The sequence below is a fragment of the Varanus komodoensis genome, unplaced genomic scaffold (genome assembly GCF_004798865.1).
Source record: "Varanus komodoensis strain SLA01 unplaced genomic scaffold, ASM479886v1 scaffold2, whole genome shotgun sequence".
NCBI classification, from domain to species: domain Eukaryota; kingdom Metazoa; phylum Chordata; class Lepidosauria; order Squamata; family Varanidae; genus Varanus; species Varanus komodoensis.
The window spans coordinates 52,190,514-52,196,513 of NW_025335568.1; the positions used below are offsets into that span (position 1 = coordinate 52,190,514).

Below are 6,000 nucleotides of genomic sequence, written 5' to 3' on the forward strand. Positions count from 1 at the left end.
GTAGCTAGATGGGGCATCGTGCATGCAAATAGGTGCTGCACCAGCAATTTCTTCCAGCAGAACCAAGCAGCTGGATAATGCTTTTGATTAAAAGAAAAATTTGCCCTAAGATAGCAGAGTGGTTTTATACATAAATAAAAATATGCCAAAATATAGTAAAGCATAAAGTATGGCAATGAGAGTAGCTCAAAGGTGTAAAAAACAGAACAGATTCAGCTCTGATGGACCTCACATTTTAAAGGGACTAGGCATATATGCAAGATTTAACCTGGTGCGAAAATGACATCAGCCTTTGTCCACCTTCAAGAAGGTCATTCCAAAGATGGGGTGCCTCCACAGAGAAGGTCATCTCCCTGGTTGCTACACAGCAAGCTTCCCCTGGCAAAGAAACCCGGAGAAGAGTCTCATCTGAAGATCATAAGTCAAAGGTAAGTTGGTACAGCCTATATATTAAATTGGCAAAAGGGGAAGGGGACGGCACAGGTTGAGGTGGCTAGATTGAGTCACTGGGGTGGTGGGTGTGGGCTTAGGTGGACTCCGAGGGAGAGTCTGGAGGAATGTTGTCCATGGGGTCATGATGGGGTCGGGCACAACTTTGTGACTAAACAAAGTATATATTAACTGGCATTGTGCCAATCCTCATTCAGATGAAGAATGGTTACTAGATACAGTTTCCCTTTGAAGTTCCCTTCCCAAACACCTGGTTGGTGCAACTGCAGATTATTTGCTGGGGTAAACTAATTAACTTCAAATTCAGAATGCTTCTAGTTTGGGACAGTCCACAACCTCCCTAGGTAATTGGTTCCACAATTAGTTCAACTGTGATCTATCCTGGAAAAAATTGTATCCTGAAAGGAAGGATATAAACAGCAATAAAGAAATGTTACTGTGATCTTCTGTATGCCTCAGACAGACTGAAAATTGTATACTGAGACAAAATAGATTAATAATAATATTTTGGCACTTATGGAGTGCTTGAAAATTCCTTACCTCAGCAATCATTACCTCAATCCTGTTAAGTAGGTCAGCATAACTATCCCATATTGCAGATGGAGGGTGGTAAGATTGAGATCTGCCTAAGAGCACCAAGGCAGATGTTACCCTCCTGATTGTACATTTCAGTCCCTTTGGGAACACAAATTTCTACTATATGCCTTAACTCAAATTTAAATATTGCTTCAGCAGCAACATAATTTTTCCAGGGTTCCCACTTAACCAGAATGTGAATGCACTTGTTTCAAACCCCAGGTTCGTTAACATCATTAACGTCATTGCCTGTTTGTAACATGTGTACTTCAATGTGCTTTGCCTACGTGTGCTTTGAACGTGCTTCTACTTGTGCAGAACATGTGCTTTGCCTACAAAGGTCTTACGGTCCCTCTCTGGTGTTTCCTGGCAGACAGCAGGACCCACCTGCCCACAGCAATCCCACAGTCCTGTAGTGTGGAAGCCCTTCAAATGCAGTCCTCACATCTCAGTAAAGCTTTCAGAAGGAGCATCTTCATTCCTCCAGAGGGCCTCAAAGTGGCCGCATATGAGCCTTGAGGTACTCTGGGGAAATCGAGATACCAAGCACAATGGCAGCTTCCCTTTCCAGTGTGCCCAAACTCTTCTAAAAATTAAAAAAGGAATACAGAAAAGCAGAAAGAGAAACAGTAAGAGATATGGGAAGGGAAAGAAAAAACAAAAGGGGGCGGAGGGTCAAACCATGCATTATTTTAAATCCCTATCTAGCAGTGACATCTTTTCTTTTCATAATTTAGGAGAGCCCCAGATTGGAACCTTAGCATGGGGATTTAAGATCTGGACTGGTTCCCTACACTTACTCTAGAGTACAATTGAAAAGGAGATATAGCCACTGAATACAGATTCAAAGTACTATCTATTTTGGTCCAGAGAGTATTGGAAGGCAGGGGTGCATGGGAGAGGGGGAGAGCACATAGGCAGGGAGGGGGGCGCAGGAAGTTTAAGTGCTTGAAATGGTGAGACTTAAAGGCCTCTACCACCAGTAGGCCTTAGAAAGTCTCCCATCTGCAAATTGGGAGAGCCAGTGAAGGGAAACAACATGGATCTATTCCATATGCTGCTTCCCAGGTTCTCACCTGGACTTTGGGCCAGATGAACCATTCTCCTGATCAGGCATAGCATGAACAACTGGGATTAAAAGAGAGTGTGTGCAGGGAGAAGATGTTTCATTTAGCATCAACAGATCATGACTTTAGTCACTAATTGCTGAGGAATATGACTAGAACGGCACTACTGCACCCATATCTTACACCCAGAGGTTACTGGATGGCCATATGTGAACCTAATACTGAACTAGATGGATCCTTGGTCCAATACAAAAAGGCTTTTGTCTTCTAAACTGTAAGCATGAGGGCAGGAGCTGATGCCCTCAAACACTGCTGATGTATGTAAGCCAGTCTGAAAGTCTTTGGGGATAAAGAACAAGTTAAAATTCCTTAAGGGTATAATTCTGTTCATGTTTAAATGGATAGTCCTGCAACTCTCAGCATTTGACCGCACAGCAGGCTAGAGAATGATGAGAGCTATAGGACCTTTTTTCCATCTAAACATGCACAGGACTAAACCCTAAACAATACATGCACCACATTTGTTGTGTGTTTATTGTATGTGCAGAGATACAAAAATAACATTTTAAATATCTGCTAAGTTACCTCTTTCAGAAGCATTTCCACTGGAAGAGGGATTTTCACTCTTGTTCCAGGAAGCCACCTGAAATATTCATAGAACATTTTGTTCTTAGATACACACAAAGAAACATCTGTATTAATTCTGATCAATTCTGCATTATTCTATTGTTTGTGTTCTTAATTTGCAAGGAGGAGGAGGAGGAGGACACTGAATTCTATTCATGTCTGCTCAGAAGTATGTTATCACTGAGTTCAATGGAGCTTGCGCCTAGATAATTGCACATTAGCTTTCCCCATCCTGGTGTCCTCCAGATGTGTTCGGTTAACTCACATCAGGCCTAGTTAGACTAGTAATTGGTCATGATGCTGGGGCTCTCCTAAATTAAAAAAAACTCCATCTGGGAAATTTCTTTTACAAAAGGGAGGCTTCTTTCAGTGCAATAAAGGTGCATAAGGGCAGCGCAACTAATCCCCTAATCTCCCCACATTTTAGTTTAAATATTAATTCTGTAATGCTTTCTTTAAAGATAAAGAATAAAATATTGCAATCTGGTAATTTATTTATTTATTTATTTATTTATTTAAAACATTTCTATGCCGCCCCATTCGCCGAAGTCTCAGGGCGGCTCACAACATAAAATTAAAATATAATACATCCAAATATACAACAAATTAACAATATAAAATAAGTCGCCCTGGCCAGATAAAATAAGCAAATAATATTAACAATTAAAATGACGTTTAAATAAAAAGGTCTTCACCTGGCGCTGAAAAACAAATAACGACAGCGCCAGGCAGACCTCTCTGGGGAGCGCATTCCATAGATTGGGCACCACCACAGAGAAAGCCCTCCTCTGAGTACCTACCCTCCTAATTTCTTTCACGGAGGGTTCCCGGAGAAGGGCTTCTCCCGCAGATATAACCTAAGAAGTGCTCAGAGTCCAGTTCACACATGCACATACGCTACCTGATTTCTCTGCCCTTAAAAACTGGCAGTTTAATGTGTGACTCGCATGTCATTCAAGTTCTGTCTGTCTGTGAATCACACATACAAGCCTTCATATGATGTCGCACTTGATGATACATGCACAGATTTATATCAGGAAATATGGCAAACAGAATGGGCCTTACTTTCCAATAATGATATAAGGAGCTAGTGATCAATTTATTTAGCTGTTGTTACATGCCATCAAGTCATCTCTGTGGCTAAGAGACAAGTTTGGCCTTACCATAAAGAGGGATGATTTACTTGATATCTCACTTCTTTCCCTCAAGGGAGTCCAACCCAGTGTCCCTTGCAGGCAGTGAGCATTTCCCGGCTTGCTTAGTTTCAACAATTTACATCATGTGTCCTCAGGCCAAGCCCTTGGACCCAGGATAACAATGGCGACCAGCTGTGACCAGCACCATTTATTATTAAAGCTCCATGCCCCATTGGCTTTCTAATGGCTCTTGTGTTAGAAGACAGGGTGCGAATAGCACTATGTCTCCGCACTGCTGCCCCCATGACATTTCTGAAAAATGATACAGTAAGAAGACTAAATGGCTGTAGAAAAGGATTTTCTGTAACCGGTCCAGCATTTCTCAGGTTTCCTGCAGTATCAGTTCACCTTCCAAAAATATCTCCCGAAATGTCTCCATTCAGCCATATTGCCAATTTTCTGAGACAGGAGTCACACAGGGTACTTACCATAACAAACCATCACTTTCCAAATGAGGATCTTGCCACCCAAATCCCAAAAAAGTTTACCAACTCTTTGAAAGGGTATGGAACCTCAAGAAACTCTGAGCAATCCAAGGGACATGCTTGTTGGAGAAGAGGCATATACCCCCTAACAAACAAAGGTGGTTCCCCTCGCACAAAAGTTCTTCCTAAGAGAAAATTGTGCAGAGTGTTTTAATTTTTTTCTGTGAAGGAGAAAACATACAAAAACTTGTTTTTTACAAAGTGAACAGGACACAATTTCTATGAGCAAAGCAGCATGTTTCTCCCCCAGAGGGTACAAGAGCTTGTTCTATTTTTAAAAACTGTATCTTTTAAGAATAGTTACAATACAAGTATAACAAAACTGCACACTTCACCCACTTATGCATCATTTTCCAACAATTATCCAAAAGGAGTAGGAAGTTCTACTTCAATCTTTCCCTACTCCAGAGTTGTAATCCAGCACATGTCTGGAGTCTGCCACACCAGACGGCAAACACCAGCAATGCTGCTGGGATCCCACAGTCAACCTGTGCTGCTGTTTGTAAACTGGAGAGCATTAGCACACACTTGGGAGCCAAACTAATTCTCCCAAGGGTCAGAGGGCAATTCATTCCAATTTTGTACACCAGACTTGTGTTGCAATCCCAAGCATGCATCATATGGAACAAATGTGTATGCCCAAAGGTGCAACCCTACACATTATTTAGAGAGAAAGAAGCCATACACCCCGCTCCCATTTGATCAAGGTGTAGGACCTTTTCCCACCATGGCTGGATGGGGGATTATGGGAATTATAGGATCTAATAATATACAGGGTTGTATCCCTAATGAAACAGGAAGTCAAGTCTTGAAATATTACCTTTATTACAATGTATTTTATTTCTATATCGCCCAGTAGCTGAAGCTCAAGGGGCAGTTTACAACAGCTGACCAGCAATAATTTAGGACTTATTGTCAGATATAATTCAAAACCACCTGATTTTTAATTCATGTAAACATTAGTTTTCAGCAAGCATGAGCTGATGGAGAGGTATGTCAGCAACCTGATGGATTTCCCAACCCAGCTACCATCCTTGTGGGACCCTGAAAACAATGTTTGGCAAGTGGAAAAGAAACTCCTTAGCAAAGCCCCTACCCTGCATCAGCATGCATCACTGGAGCTCATCCAATTGGAAGAACCAGAGTCTGCCATGAAAACAGACAGGGGTGAACAAGACTGGCGTTTTTTCCAGAAAACCGATTGTCCTGATGAAATTAATTCCCCCCCCCCCGAAAGTGCAAAGTTCACCCTAAGGGAGTATATTTAAGATTCACTGGCATACGTTTAAAGTTTTTCCTCTACATGTAACTAGTGAACATGTACCTAGTGAACCACTTTATGTACCTGGCTCTTGTCTACAGAAACTCAAGCCGTAATTTGGCCACAATATTCTATGGATGCTTGCCCGAGAGTAATTCTCACTGAATTCAGTGGGGCTTACATATGAGTAGACTGCTGGCTGAAACCCTATTCTGAGTAGCCATGTGCTCAATTACTGCCTTCTTGAGAAATTCTTATTACTGTGTCCAGCGCGGAGCTTAGGAACTGTTAACACGTAGCAAGGCAAACTTTTTATGAGCCACAGAATACTTTTTTCA

General features: G+C 41.8%; 1 protein-coding gene across 1 annotated transcript in view; it reads right to left on the reverse strand.

Moving 5' to 3' along the window:
* The window catches only part of HHAT (hedgehog acyltransferase), a 184,654-nt gene extending 181,899 nt beyond the window's left edge, over positions 1–2,755 (reverse strand). The window contains exons 1-2 of the mRNA XM_044429127.1: positions 2,679–2,755; positions 269–378 (exon numbers count right to left, since the gene is read on the reverse strand). The gene's annotated coding sequence lies outside the window, so the exon portion shown is untranslated. The remainder of the gene's footprint in view (positions 1–268; positions 379–2,678) is intronic.
* Between the last annotated feature and the right edge of the window lie 3,245 nt (positions 2,756–6,000).